Below are 15,179 nucleotides of genomic sequence, written 5' to 3' on the forward strand. Positions count from 1 at the left end.
ACAGACTTCACAAGGGTGGCCTCAGGGCACGACGTCCTGTAGTGTGCCCTGTGCTCATTGCTCAGCACCGTGGAGCTCGTTTGGCATTTGCCATAGAACATGTCATGTAACATGGAGTATGGGGGGAACAGATGGTGAAAAAAGTGAGTATGGATTGCTCCCAGGAATAAATTGGTGGGGCTGAAATTCCAAATTTTAGCAGCAGATGGTGCAAAATTTGAATTGAGAATTATTGAATAAATTGGCAGGGCTGTAATTCCACATTTTTCCAAGAGATGGTGCCAAACCGTTACATAAGACCAAAGATGGGCAAGACAAACTGAACTAGCAAAAATAGAAATAAACAGAATAACACGGGGTCGGTTTCACGCAGGGAAGCACAAATGTGGTTTTTATTTTTGGATTTCAATTTCTTTGCTTGACTAAATTGTATTCTGTAACAGCTTAAAGCAATATTATCACTCAATTAGACCAAGGTGCCCACCACTATGAAAATGGTGGTGTGTTAAAAAATGTTTGAAAGGTTGATACAAAAGTTGTTTTTATTTTTTTATCTTAATTTCTTTGCTCGGCTAAAATATATTCTGCAACATTATCACTCAATTAGACCAAGGTGCTCACCACTATGAAAATGGTGGTGTGTTAAAAAATGTTTAAAAGATGGACTCAAAGGTTTGGATTTTTGATTTTATGGTTGATTGAAGTGTTATTTTTATAAAAAAGAGAAGTGAAGAAAAGAGGAAGTGAGGGGGCTTACCGGGGTGTTGGCCGTACTTTTGGTGGAAGAGTGCGTGGGACAGATGAAGGGCGGAAACAGCTGCCAGAAAGCAGCAGGTGTATAAGCGTGGAAAACTGAGCAGTATAGAGGCCATCGAACGGGTGGGGTGGGGTGGGGGGTGGTGGGGGGTTCAGAGAAGTCTATAAAAAGACCGCCACAGGCGGCTACGGGGCTCTCTCTCCCAAAAAGCGTTCATACGTGAAGAAGCCCGTACAAGTTCCAAGACTTTCTCTCAGCCTCCGAGATCTTTGTGTGAGACACAAGATCGCTTGCCTGGATTAACTTGGATTTACTCAAAAGATTTGGACTGGACAACATTGGATGAGGAACTAGGTGAGGGGAACGACTTTTTCTGTATTTACGCGAGGGGGGGACAGTCATCGGGTAGTCGGTCCTCCCAAGGCCAACCTAGTTCCCAAATTTGAATTTTAGAAATGAGATCGAACTGATCACTCGACTTTATTTCCACCAAAAAATAATACCCAAATGGTAGCTACCTTTTCCTTCTTTTCTGATCTATGTTTTACAATCAAAGTACTCCGAGATTGAATGATTTTATTTGCACGGGTATCAGTGAGTGGGATTGTTCAGTAGGGATGGGCGGATCGATACCAAAATATCGATATATCGATCCAGGCTGCTCATTTTTGAGTATCGATCTCCCTAGCTAAAATATCGATACTTACAATTATTTAATTATATTTTTCCTCATTTTTTTCTGCTCCAATTTGACAACTTGCACTCATGCTAGCACTACTTTTCCTTCCGCCTGCTGCACCGGCGTGTCCTGCTCTGCTCTGCTCCCGCCCCCTTTTCTCACAAGCCAAGCCCTCCTCCTCCGCCCCCCGTTCCAATCCAAACAAACACAAACAAGCATGGCCACGGCCGCGGCCCAGTCCGAACGCAAGAGAAGTCTGGTTTGGGGATATTATATTTTACTTAATAACAACGAGGCAAAATGTGAAATATGTCACAAAACAATTAAATATTGTGGCAACACCACAAACTTGACAAAACATTTAAGCAAAATTCACCCCACGGTTCATGAAGAGCTGCAGTTGAAACGTGCCGCAGACACTAAGGCAGCGACGGAAAACCCTGCAGCCACACCGAGGGTAACGTCAAACGCTTTGTGTGGCGGGCTCCATCTAGTGTGGAAACTGAGAAGTGCAACAGAGTTGAGCTCAAGATTCTTGTGCGGGCCATATTCAATTATGTTTTCAGAATTTGCTGCAGGCCAATAAAAACTGGACCGCGGGCCGCAGTTGGCCCGCGGGCCGTAGTTTGGACACCACTAGTGTAGAGTTAAAAGTAATTTAATTGTCCGTCGGGCGCGGGCCCGTTCCAGGGCCGCGTCAAAAGCTAAATCGGACAATTTGGGGGATTAAATTGCCTTCATAATTATTTGAGGGATGGGTGCATCTCGTTAAACATTTAATTCGTTTAAATTAGGGGTGTAACGATTCATTGATACACATCGATTAATCGATATGATGCTCTACGATTTATTGGCATCGATGCTAAACGTAAACATCGATTTATACTGCCGTATTTGACTTCGGACATTAGACGCGACTTTATTTTTAAATCCAGTTCATTGTTGCTTGCTTCCTCTTTCCGGGAGCAGTGTGCGGCGTTGTGTTGTGAGCAGAGGAGGCACGTGAAAGGGAAGTTGACAACTAGTACGCGGCTCCTGGGCTGGTGCTATGGTTAGTGTCCAAAAAGACGAGGAAACTTGCTCCCCTTTAGGCTTCAAGTCATTCGTTTGGAAGTACTTTGGATTCCAAAGAAAAGATGGCTCAACGGACAAGACACGTGCAGTTTGTAAATCCTGCCATGCGGTGATCAAATATTCAGGGACCACAAATCTCGCCGCACATTTAAAGAAAAAACACGACATCAAAGTTCAGTTTTAAAGTAAGCACTTTGTATACTACAATACTCTTGTGATTTCCTAAATAAAGAGTTTGCAGTACCTTGTTGATTTTGCATATGAATTGTTATAAATCAGGATATTGTTCTATATTTTTTATTTAAAAAATAAAAAAATCGATCGTAGAGCACTATATCGTGATATATCGTGAATGAATCGCAGCAGGCTTTAAGATATCGGCAAATATCGTATCGTAGTTCTTTGTATCGATATGATATCGCATCGTGACAAAACCCGCGATTTACACCCCTAGTTTAAATATTTGCTTCGCTTGAGTAAAATAACGAAGGAGTTTAAATTAGATTATTTGGATTAGTGGTAGAGTTAAAATTAGTAACTGGCCGTCGGGCGTGGGCCCGTTCCTATTTTTGTCGGGCCGCTTCAAAAGCTACATTGGACAATTTGGAGGGATTAATTTGCCTTCAAAATTACCGTTTTTTTCCGTGTATAGTGCGCCCCCATGTATAGTACGCACCCCTAAAAATGGCATGCTGATGCTGGAAAAAAGCTTGTACCCATGTATAATACTCACCCAATTTTTTTTAATTTTTTTAAAAAATTTTTTTTTTTTAAAGTCCCAATGATCGTCACACACGCAGGGAGGCTGTTAGGGTTTGCAGAATATCTTCATCGTATGATTATGTTGGAATATAACCTGTAATAATTTAACTAGTTTGTCCTGTCTAGACAAAATTAGTTTACCAAAGTGCTAAGATCATTTCAACTTATTGACTAGCTGCAGAGGAAGCAATCAAAGTTGCTTTGTTTACAGAACGTCGTAAAAGGTCCCCTGCTATGCTTTGATCAGCAGGGACCGGCTGCTTCACCCCAACCTGTGTATTCCCAAACCCCCACTTTCAACCCCACGTTGTTTCTCTCAATAAATAAGCGCCTGACGAGGCCTGAGTCAGATTTCTTTCGACTATCGCTGAGAGCACAGCGACGAGTGAACTCTCCGCCTGCAGGTGTCTAAAACGACTAACTTGTCTCCAGTGTGGTCCTTGCAAAATAAGTTAGAGTGAACACCACCCTAACATTTTTGGTGCCGAAACCCGGGACCCTCATACCCGCCATCTGGCTGACGGAGGAGGACGTGCTGCATTGTCGACAAGCCAGCGTCCTTTATGGGGACCTGGAAAAGAAAGTCCTGGGAAGAGAATTTCTTCGCTGGGCCAGCATCTTAGGTCTGCCTTCGTCTGTCAGAGGTGGTTTGACGGGGTCCCACATTGCAGCGGACCGAGGAGACAAGTAAGTCATAGAAAAAAGCGCAGATACGGCTTTGGTTTGTCCGGGCTATGAGATACGGCTTTGGTGTTTCCAAGCTATGAGATACGGCTTTGGTGTTTCCAAGCTATGAGATACGGCTTTGGTGTTTCCAAGCTATGAAACAGCTGGGGTTTCAAGTCCCAGTGGAAGGAACGGGCTAAGAAAAAGAACAGAGCTTCTTTTTCTTAAGTGAAGAAGGGCGTGGATTCTTTTTTTTGTCCGTTGTTCCAAGCTGTTTGCATGAATGTTGTGTGGTTGAGAGAGTGCGACTGGTAGGATAAACTGACTGCAAAGAGAATTTGGTGGAAGGTCAATTTAAACCTGCATTAGAGACCAACAAGGCGGCAGGCCGCCATTCAATTCAAACTCCAGCTCGAATTTGGACTGTTGGAACTGTGGGAAACGGGGCCACTTGGCGAGAGCGCGTCGTCGTGCAATACAATATCAATCAAAGGGTGGAGGAAGAGGCAGAGGAAAAGCCAAATTTTCAACATGTCAAGCTCCCCCCCCCCTTTTTTTGACCGCTCATGCTAATACAGAGATATTGTATGCTACATTTAATAGAAATTATTGATTGGTTGTGTTGTAAGATTATACGATCTTCTATATGCAAGCTGAATCTGAGAGATTGAGTTCTTTAAATTTGAAAACAAAGAAAAAACTTAATTTAGTTAATTTGCCAGCCGTTTTTATTGTATTGAGTTTTTTTTTGGGATTAGTGGATTGTTCTATCAGGAACCTTGAATTGAAAATGGTATGTGAATGTTGTGTGGAGTGCTTGGATGAATTGGGACCAATGTGATGGAAAGACTCCTTTTTGGAGACTGTGTGTGAGATGCAAATGAGCATTGATGACTGAATGCCCGACTGAAGGGAAAATACAGGTTGAATGGTTGAGGTTGTTGGAGGCTGCTATGGGCAAGTAGTTGAGCGACTTTGAAGGAAGAATTATTTTGAGTAAATTAGATGCTAGGAAGGGAAATAAAAAACCCGAGCAACTACAAACGAAAGAAAAATAAAGGTTGCTTTTGACAGGAGTTGCAAAGAACAGACGAAGAACAGTCCTTGACCCGGCATTTGCGTTTGGCGGTCGTTGATGTGGTTCCCAGACCTGTGTCTTGTGGTTTGTCATTTGTAACGTTTGGCTGTTGTGATCCTCCCAAACAGACATAAGTGATTTGTGCTTTTGTTGTATGTTGTAATTGGTTAGTGGGAGGACTGCTGGAGCTTGCTCCTTCGGTGTCTCACCTGTGCCTTCCTGCCTTCCATTGTCTCCACTTAGACTGGACTGTGGAGGGGGGAGTGTGGTATTGTGGTGTGAAAAGGGTGTAGAAGCCGGCTCCTGTGGTGATTGATATTGTAATTTGATTGTGGGGGAGACTGATGTAGGTGTGGGGCTCTGGACTCTGCGGGTAGCTGTTTGCTGGGTTGGCGCGGGTGGGGGACAGCGGCATTGATTGTCCCAGTACTGGCCAGGCTGGGATAAATCAGTATGAAAATGCCGGGCCCCCCCCTCTTGTTCCCTTGCTGTGGCTGCGCGCGGAGTGGGGTCGTACCCACTCCAGGGGTGTGCTGAGTGCGTGGTGGCAAGTGATGTTGAAGCAGGGTGATGCCTAGGGAAGGTGTGACAATAGTTGCACGAAGAATAAAAGGCACTGAGGAAAGAAAAAAGAAAAAGAAAAAGTATAACCAACACGTCAAAATAGAGGATGACGTCTGCGCAGCGTTGTTTGTTGGTGTTGTTTGTGAGCTCTGTCTCTGCTGTTTTTGTGTTGTCTGTGTGTTGTGTTATGTGTTAAAATAATGAAATTCGCTAATATAGGTGCACTAAAGAATTTATTTATCTATAGTCTATCTGATTTGCACCGCAAAACAAAACCGATTTTGTTAAGATAGGAAGGAAAAATTAAAAAAAAAAAAAAGCGAGCAATTTGTTTATGGGCAGTAACTGGTCCACGCTCCTTTAGTGCCTAGCCTTGGTTAGCCAAACTTTGAGAGATGGAAAGAACTTGCTTTCTGGAATTAGATGATGTACAATTATGAAATACCGACATTTCAAAGCTAAATTTAAAATTTGAGAATAAGAGAGCGATTGAGTTTGTTAAAGTTATGGAACTACAACAGTTAACTATTATATTATTTTACCAGCAGTTATTTTGTTTATTTTGTTTATTTTTTTTTTTATTCGATTGGTGGATTGGGTTGTCACGTTGAGAAAGGAAAGGAAACGATACAAATGGGCAGCTGTATTGAGCCATGGTGTTGTCACGTGCCGTTGACACCTGGCTCAACAGGGGGGATGGAAGGGCAGTTCAGTCAGCTTTATACAACATATGAAGTTCATATTCAAAACGTTTATAAAAATTTTGTAGAGCTTGTCTAACATGTGCTTAACACGATCCACAGGGTTATAATGCCTGGTCATAATAGATGCATTCTAAAAATTGATTGAATTGGCTTCAAAATAAACACTGAAGGCCTTAACAGTGGCAAAAACGTTATGTAAAGAAATAATAGTTTGTCAACAACTGCTGTAGATGTTAAAGAATGGAATCAATATCTCGAAAATGAATGTGGATAGGTTGTTTACTGATTGTGAAATGTGCGACAAAGTGTTCTATATAATATCCGTTGAATGGAAGAAAAAGAAAAGAAACCATTGCTTTTAGAGAATGTAGTCAACCAAAATTATATATGTACCGACATGCCAAGATCTGGGAAAAAGCTGGAAGAAATAAAAACATAATGTCTTTAAATTTGGGAGGCGACGTGATCACAATTGAAGATAAGATCCCTCTCGCCTGTAAGAGTGGTACAAATTGAGATGAATAGGATTTGATGATTACTCAGGGGCACCATTGACGTCAAATGGTTCAATGGAGAAGGCCCGTTTCCTGTGGCTGGACAAGACAGGACCATCTAGTCCAGCTGGGATGGGTATGATAATGTGTCAGAGACACCTTTCTGGGCCTTTTCGCTCCCCAACGACGCTATTGACACATTACGTGAATGTGTCAAAACGGTGGGGGAGTAGAATGATTTAATCTACTGTAAGATTCAATGTTTTGTCAAACGTAATTGTTTGTGGAGTCTTAACAGGGCACGTAAGAATTCAGCACACAGTGATGGGAGGAGCGGAAGAAACATCTCGAATGAGCCCATCTCGCATGCTGTCCGGCTGGCCGGCAAAGGAGAATCGTGGTATCATCTGTCCCAGTGCGCCCCAGTGAAGGGTTCCTGCAAGGAACCAGACCAGCCATCGACAGTCCCCGCTCCAGTTCATACAGAGGCAGAATAATCCTCTTCCCCCTTGGTGGCCAGGTAGTCCACCCTGAGCCACTGAAGACAACGACCACGCAGCAGACATTCCAGAGTTCTCCCCGGACGGAGCAGATCTGCGAAGGGGGTGAGAATCGTGCTCACCCTCCACCAGTGGGCGTGCCAAGCCCCCAACGGCTGAACAATCACGAGCAATTTTTATCTTGATTGATAACAGTCTGGTCGCCTAAGGCAGAGGGACCGTGTACCTCTTTTCCTGCACATAATCTGGCCGCAGGTTTTTTGAGTTGCACATACTTTGGACTGGAGTATTGTGGGAAAACCTCACCTTCACTGGAAGTTATTGCTTTCATTGTATTTTCTTACTTGCGTTTGATTGATCGAGGTTGACATAATCATATGATAAAACAGGGGGGATATGTTAGGGTTTGCAGAATATCTTCATCGTATGATTATGTTGGAATATAACCTGTAATAATTTAACTAGTTTGTCCTGTCTAGACAAAATTAGTTTACCAAAGTGCTAAGATCATTTCAACTTATTGACTAGCTGCAGAGGAAGCAATCAAAGTTGCTTTGTTTACAGAACGTCGTAAAAGGTCCCCTGCTATGCTTTGATCAGCAGGGACCGGCTGCTTCACCCCAACCTGTGTATTCCCAAACCCCCACTTTCAACCCCACGTTGTTTCTCTCAATAAATAAGCGCCTGACGAGGCCTGAGTCAGATTTCTTTCGACTATCGCTGAGAGCACAGCGACGAGTGAACTCTCCGCCTGCAGGTGTCTAAAACGACTAACTTGTCTCCAGTGTGGTCCTTGCAAAATAAGTTAGAGTGAACACCACACCACCCTAACAGAGGCAATGGGTCCCATTTTTATAGTCTTTGGTATGGTCTTAACTAGGCTGGATGTAATTTTTTTTGTTGGCGTTGATTTCTCCGACTGCCCCTAAACGCACCACCGCGCTCCGTGCGCGCACGGGACAGCAAACGAGCAGGTGATTGAGCAAGCCTTGTCTGATACGAGAGCATTGCGGTCGCATGGAGCGTGTTTGAAGTGAACAGCAGAGAAGAAAGGAACAAGGCAAAGTGTTGTGAAATAAAATATTACCTGTAATACGGATTTAGGTAGAGAACTGAACTCTCGCTCTTTATATAGCTGACGTGTCTTGCGCATCCGTTCTGCGCATCTGTAATGGCGGCCTCCGTATGATATCCGGTTTGCGTGTGTGCGCGTGTGTGCGAGAGCGAGAGAGAGCGAGAGCGCGAGAGAGAACGCTCAACCGTAGCGCGCCGCCGACCGCCCAACTGCACCACGCTGGTCGCATTATTGTGACAGAGCCGTCGCTGAAATTTAGAAGATATTTTTAAAGTCCTGATGTACTTTCTAAAATTTAAGTGGACCTCAGTGCGCACTGCGCAGGGAGCTTAATTTGGTGCGGTCGCGCAACCGCAGCGCGCCGGGCGCTCACTGTCGCATTGCTTAAAGAGCGCCTTTGTGTTTTAGGATGAACAGCAGAGACCAAAGGAACAAGGCAAAGTGTTGTGAAATAAAATATTACCTGTAATACGCATTTTGTTATTTGCTGATTGAAACTGCTAATTAAACTGTGAATTGAAACTAATAGGAAGAAAACAACTCTCGCTCTTTATATAGCTGACGTGTCTTGCGCATCCGTTCTGTGCATTTTATTTCACAACACTTTGCCTTGTTCCTTTCTTCTCTGCTGTTCACTTCAAACACGCTCTATGCGACCGCAATGCTCTCGTATCAGACGCTTGCTCGATCACCTGCTCGTTTGCTGTCCCGTTGCTGTCCCGACGGGCAGTCGGAGAAATCAACGCCAACAAAAAAAATTACATCCAGCCTAGTTAAGACCATACCAAAGACTATAAAAATGGGACCCATTGCCTCCCTACGTGTGTGACGATCATTGGGACTTTAAAAAAAAAAAAAATAAATAAAAAAATTTTTGTACCCATGTATAATGCGCACCCCAGATTTTAGGACAATAAATTAGTTAAATTTTGCGCACTATACACGGAAAAAAACGGTAATTGCAGGAGAATTATACTTCTTAAATCATTTTGGTTCGTATTAAGAAAAATATCATTCCTTTTAAACAATCGAGTTGGTTGAAGCATTCCAACGGTTAGGTGTTTATATATATAGTGTTAGAATTAATGATTTAATGCATTAGATTCCTTCTCAAATGCTATTATTATCATACCGTAATTTTCGGACTATAAGGCGTTCCGAAGTACAAGTCGCATCAGACATAAAATGCCCAAAAAAGTGAAAAAAAACATATATAAGTCGCTCCGGAGTATAAATCGCATTTTGGGGGGCAATTTATTCGACAAAATCCAACACCAAGAACAGTCATGAACGAGCAACAACAGGCTAAACCAGAGGCGTAGCCAAGCCGGGGCGGGTTAGGACTCCCAGCGCCCCGGTTGAAAAAAATCGAGCTTTTTCTTCATTTTCATGCCGTTTTTTTTCTTTCGGTCTCGCGCGAATGAGCTCCAGCTGGAGGTCCGCAAAAAGCTCCATAATCGGTTAAAAATGCTTAGCTGCGGCCCTGGAAGCCAGATCGAGCGTAAAAAGTTAGGCGGAACGGCCCTGGAGCTCCAGCTGGAGGTCCCAAAAAAGCTCCATAATCGGTTAAAAATGCTTAGCCGCGTCCCTGGAAGACTAATCGGGCGTAAAAAGTTAGGCGGAACGGCCCTGGAGCTCCAGCTGGAGGTCCCAAAAAAAGCTCCATAATCGGTTAAAAATGCTTAGCCGCGTCCCTGGAAGCCTAATCGGGCGTAAAAAGTTAGGTGGAACGGCCCTGGAGCTCCAGCTGGAGGTCCCAAAAAAGCTCCATAATCGGTTAAAAATGCTTAGCCGCGTCCCTGGAAGCCCAATCGGGCGTAAAAAGTTAGGCGGAACGGCCCTGGAGCTCCACCTGGAGGTCCGCAAAAAGCTCCATAATCGGTTAAAAATGCTTAGCCGCGTCCCTGGAAGCCCAATCGGGCGTAAAAAGTTAGTCGGAACGGCCCTGGAGCTCCACCTGGAAGTCCGCAAAAAGCTCCATAATCTGTTGAAAATGCTTAGCCGCGTCCCTGGAAGCCCAATCGGGCGTAAAAAGTTAGGCGGAACGGCTCTGGAGCTCCACCTGGAAGTCCCAAAAAAAGCTCCATAATCGGTTAAAAATGCTTAGCCGCGTCCCTGGAAGCCTAATCGGGCGTAAAAAGTTAGGCGGAACGGCCCTGGAGCTCCAGCTGGAGGTCCCAAAAAAGCTCCATAATTGGTTAAAAAATGCTTAGCCGCGTCCCTGGAAGCCTAATCGGGCGTAAAAAGTTAGGTGGAACGGCCCTGGAGCTCCAGCTGGAGGTCCCAAAAAAGCTCCATAATCGGTTAAAAATTCTTAGCCGCGTCCCTGGAAGCCTAATCGGGCGTAAAAAGTTAGGCGGAACGGCCCTGGAGCTCCACCTGGAAGTCCCAAAAAAGCTCCATAATCGGTTAAAAATGCTTAGCCGCGTCCCTGGAAGCCTAATCGGGCGTAAAAAGTTAGGCGGAACGGCCCTGGAGCTCCAGCTGGAGGTCCCAAAAAAAAGCTCCATAATCGGTTAAAAATGCTTAGCCGCGTCCCTGGAAGCCTAATCGGGCGTAAAAAGTTAGGCGGAACGGCCCTGGAGCTCCACCTGGAAGTCCAAAAAAAGCTCCATAATCGGTTAAAAATGCTTAGCCGCCTCCCTGGAAGCCCGATCGGGCGTAAAAAGTTAGGCGGAACGGCCCTGGAGCTCCACCTGGAAGTCCGCAAAAAGCTCCATAATCTGTTGAAAATGCTTAGCCGCGTCCCTGGACGCCCAATCGGGCGTAAAAAGTTAGGTGGAACGGCCCTGGAGCTCCACCTGGAAGTCCCAAAAAAAGCTCCATAATCGGTTAAAAATGCTTAGCCGCGTCCCTGGAAGCCTAATCGGGCGTAAAAAGTTAGGCGGAACGGCCCTGGAGCTCCAGCTAAAGGTCCCAAAAAAGCTCCATAATCAGTTAAAAATGCTTAGCCGCGTCCCCGGAAGCCTAATCGGGCGTAAAAAGTTAGGCGGAACGGCCCTGGAGCTCCAGCTGGAGGTCCCAAAAAGAGCTCCATAATCGGTTAAAAATGCTTAGCCGCGTCCCTGGAAGCCTAATCGGGCGTAAAAAGTTAGGCGGAACGGCCCTGGAGCTCCAGCTGGAGGTCCTCAAAAAGCTCCATAATCGGTTAAAAATGCTTAGCCGCGGCCCTGGAAGCCTAATCGGGCGTAAAAAGTTAGGCGGAACGGCCCTGGAGCTCCACCTGGAAGTCCCAAAAAAGCTCCATAATCGGTTAAAAATGCTTAGCCGCGTCCCTGGAAGCCTAATCGGGCGTAAAACGTTAGGCGGAACGGCCCTGGAGCTCCAGCTGGAAGTTCCAAAAAAGCTCCATAATCGGTTAAAAATGCTTAGCCGCGTCCCTGGAAGCCTAATCGGGCGTAAAAAGTTAGGCGGAACGGCCCTGGAGCTCCAGCTGGAGGTCCCAAAAAAAAGCTCCATAATCGGTTAAAAATGCTTAGCCGCGTCTCTGGAAGCCTAATCGGGCGTAAAAAGTTAGGCGGAACGGCCCTGGAGCTCCACCTGGAAGTCCAAAAAAAGCTCCATAATCGGTTAAAAATGCTTAGCCGCCTCCCTGGAAGCCCGATCGGGCGTAAAAAGTTAGGCGGAACGGCCCTGGAGCTCCACCTGGAAGTCCGCAAAAAGCTCCATAATCTGTTGAAAATGCTTAGCCGCGTCCCTGGAAGCCCAATCGGGCGTAAAAAGTTAGGTGGAACGGCCCTGGAGCTCCACCTGGAAGTCCCAAAAAAAGCTCCATAATCGGTTACAAATGCTTAGCCGCGTCCCTGGAAGCCTAATCGGGCGTAAAAAGTTAGGCGGAACGGCCCTGGAGCTCCAGCTGGAGGTCCCAAAAAAGCTCCATAATCGGTTAAAAATGCTTAGCCGTGTCCTTGGAAGCCTAATCGGGCGTAAAAAGTTAGGCGGAACGGCCCTGGAGCTCCAGCTGGAGGTCCCAAAAAGAGCTCCATAATCGGTTAAAAATGCTTAGCCGCGTCCCTGGAAGCCTAATCGGGCGTAAAAAGTTAGGCGTAACGGCCCTGGAGCTCCAGCTGGAGGTCCTCAAAAAGCTCCATAATCGGTTAAAAATGCTTAGCCGCGGCCCTGGAAGCCTAATCGGGCGTAAAAAGTTAGGCGGAACGGCCCTGGAGCTCCAGCGGCGGGCTGGGAGTCTAATCTTTCTCCTGGCCGAGAAAAGAGCACTTTCCCCCGGACACCGAACCAGTCAACGTCCCCCTCCTGAGTGGACAAAAAAAATCCTCTCCTGGTACCTAAAATTTTCTCCAGCGGCGGCCTGGGAGTCTAATCTTTCTCCTGGCCGAGAAAAGAGCACTTTCCCCCGGACACCGAACCAGTCAACGTCCCCCTCCTGAGTGGACAAAAAAAATCCACTCCTAGTACCTAAAATATTCTCCAGCGGCGTTGTTGGGACGAAAATCAATTTTCCTCACGAAATTAAACCACTACAGGCGGACGCCAGCCCCGACCGCCACCCCCCGACCGCCACAAGGCGACCGCCACCGGCCCCGAGCGCCAGCCCCGACCGCCACCCCCCGACCGCCACAAGGCGACCGCCACCGGCCCCGAGCGCCAGCCCCGACCGCCACCCCCCGACCGCCACAAGGCGACCGCCACCGGCCCCGAGCGCCAGCCCCGACCGCCACCCCCCGACCGCCACAAGGCGACCGCCACCGTCCCCGAGCGCCAGCCCCGACCGCCACCCCCCGACCGCCACAAGGCGACCGCCACCGTCCCCGAGCGCCAGCCCCGACCGCCACCCCCCGACCGCCACAAGGCGACCGCCACCGGCCCCGAGCGCCAGCCCCGACCGCCACCCCCCGACCGCCACAAGGCGACCGGGCACCGGCCCCGAGCGCCAGCCCCGACCGCCACCCCCCGACGGCCACAAGGCGACCGCCACCGGCCCCAAGCGCCAGCCCCGACCGCCACCCCCCGACCGCCACAAGGCGACCGCCACCGGCCCCAAGCGCCAGCCCCGACCGCCACCCCCCGATCGCCACAAGGCGACCGCCACCGGCCCCAAGCGCCAGCCCCGACCGCCACCCCTCGACCGCCACAAGGCGACCGCCACAAGGCGACCGCCACCGGCCCCAAGCGCCAGCCCCGACCGCCACCCCCCGACCGCCACAAGGCGACGCCACCGGCCCCAAGCGCCAGCCCCGACCGCCACAAGGCGACCGCCACCGGCCCCAAGCGCGGTCCGCCGTCCTCGGACAGGCAGCGAGATCACACGGGCCCCACGGGAGGTGACCGGCCCCTCCGTAGAATAGGCCCGAGCCGTGGCAGCGGGCGCCCAGCAGCCTGGCAGTGCCGCTGGGGGAAAATGCACTAAGTGCCAAAGCCCATTCATTTACAACGGCCGGCGGTGCTTCCTTGAAAGCCAGTCCGCCTGTCGAGCTGCCCTGCCGGGCGTGAGTTAGTGGCCGCGCCCGGTACTTAATGGAACCCTAATTGGCCAGCGGACCAGCTGGCGGGGCTTCCTTGAAAGCCAGTCCGCCTGTCGAGCTGCCCTGCCGGACGTGAGTTAGTGGCCGCGCCCGGTAGTTTATGGAACCCTAATTGGCCCGCGGACCAGCTGGCGGGGCTTCCTTGAAAGCCAGTCCGCCTGTCGAGCTGCCCTGCCGGGCGTGAGTAAGAGACCGCGCCCGGTACTTTATGGAACCCTATTTGGCCCGCGGACCAGCTGGCGGGGCTTCCTTGAAAGCCAGTCCGCCTGTCGAGCTGCCCTGCCGGGCGTGAGTTAGTGGCCGCGCCCGGTACAGTATGGAAGCAAAAAGAATAAAAATAAATCTGAGTGGGACCGGCCGGCGGGGCTTCCTTGAAAGCCAGTCCGCCCTCCGAGCCGTCCTGCCGGGCGTGAGTTAGCGGCCGCGTACGGTACTTTATGGAAGCCAAAAAAATATATATATATCGGTTGAAAAAAATTGAGCTTTTTTTGTTTATCATTGAAAAAAAATCGAGCTTTTTTTATTCTTCATTTTCATGCCGTTTTTTTCTTTCGGTCTCACGCGAATGTGCTTGCGCGATACTTCTAAGAAATTCCAAGTTATGACTGATTACTGAGTTGATTTATTACCCTGGAACTATATGTTAAAAATATATGTTTTTTTTACATTGAAAAATCTGGTTGTGGGGCCTGTGGGCGCGCGCCCCTACTGGAAAAATTCCTGGCTACGGCTCTGGGCTAAACGATAGGTATGCTAACGTGACATAAACACAAACGAAGAACCGAGAACGGCCCTGAGGTAAAATTCAGAGTTATTCAAAAAACTATTACATAAATAACACGTTAATAAAACCATCTGTGTCACTCCAAATCATTAAATCCATCTATCGCCCTTTGTCAACAATGTGTGCGCGCCGCTGACGGCGCTTGCACTTCAAAATATTCCACAGGCCCATAGAACGATATAGAAATTAAATATCAAATAACTATTACATAACCGAACCATCTGTGCACTCTAAGTCATTAAATCCATCGATCAAATTCCTCGTCCTTTGTCAACAACGGCGCGCGTGCGCCCTGATGTCAGCCTCGTCGTTATTCCACAGATCTACTATACAACTATCTTGTAGCGTTAACAAAGTCCAAGGAAAGACGTGGGTTTGGTAAACACATCCTCACGGGTGCTCTGTGAGAATATGCCCCCCCCCCCCCCATTTAAAACGGTGTATATGTAAATAAATGATTTGTGCACTGATAACTATACAATATTGGATGTTAATTAATAAATAAACAAATAGATAATAATGTTTTCTTTCCTTTGTTGGTCAAACAATATTGTCTTGA

The 15,179-nt window shown here is 47.6% G+C and overlaps 1 long non-coding RNA gene across 1 annotated transcript; it reads left to right on the forward strand.

The window, feature by feature from the left end:
- Positions 1 to 587: 587 nt before the first annotated feature.
- On the forward strand, positions 588 to 8,048 carry LOC133168315 (uncharacterized). Its single transcript, XR_009718184.1, has 2 exons — positions 588 to 1,111; positions 6,828 to 8,048. It is a non-coding gene; the product is annotated as an uncharacterized LOC133168315 (long non-coding RNA).
- Positions 8,049 to 15,179: the final 7,131 nt, after the last annotated feature.

This window comes from Syngnathus typhle, linkage group LG15, assembly GCF_033458585.1.
Source record: "Syngnathus typhle isolate RoL2023-S1 ecotype Sweden linkage group LG15, RoL_Styp_1.0, whole genome shotgun sequence".
NCBI classification, from domain to species: Eukaryota; Metazoa; Chordata; class Actinopteri; order Syngnathiformes; family Syngnathidae; genus Syngnathus; species Syngnathus typhle.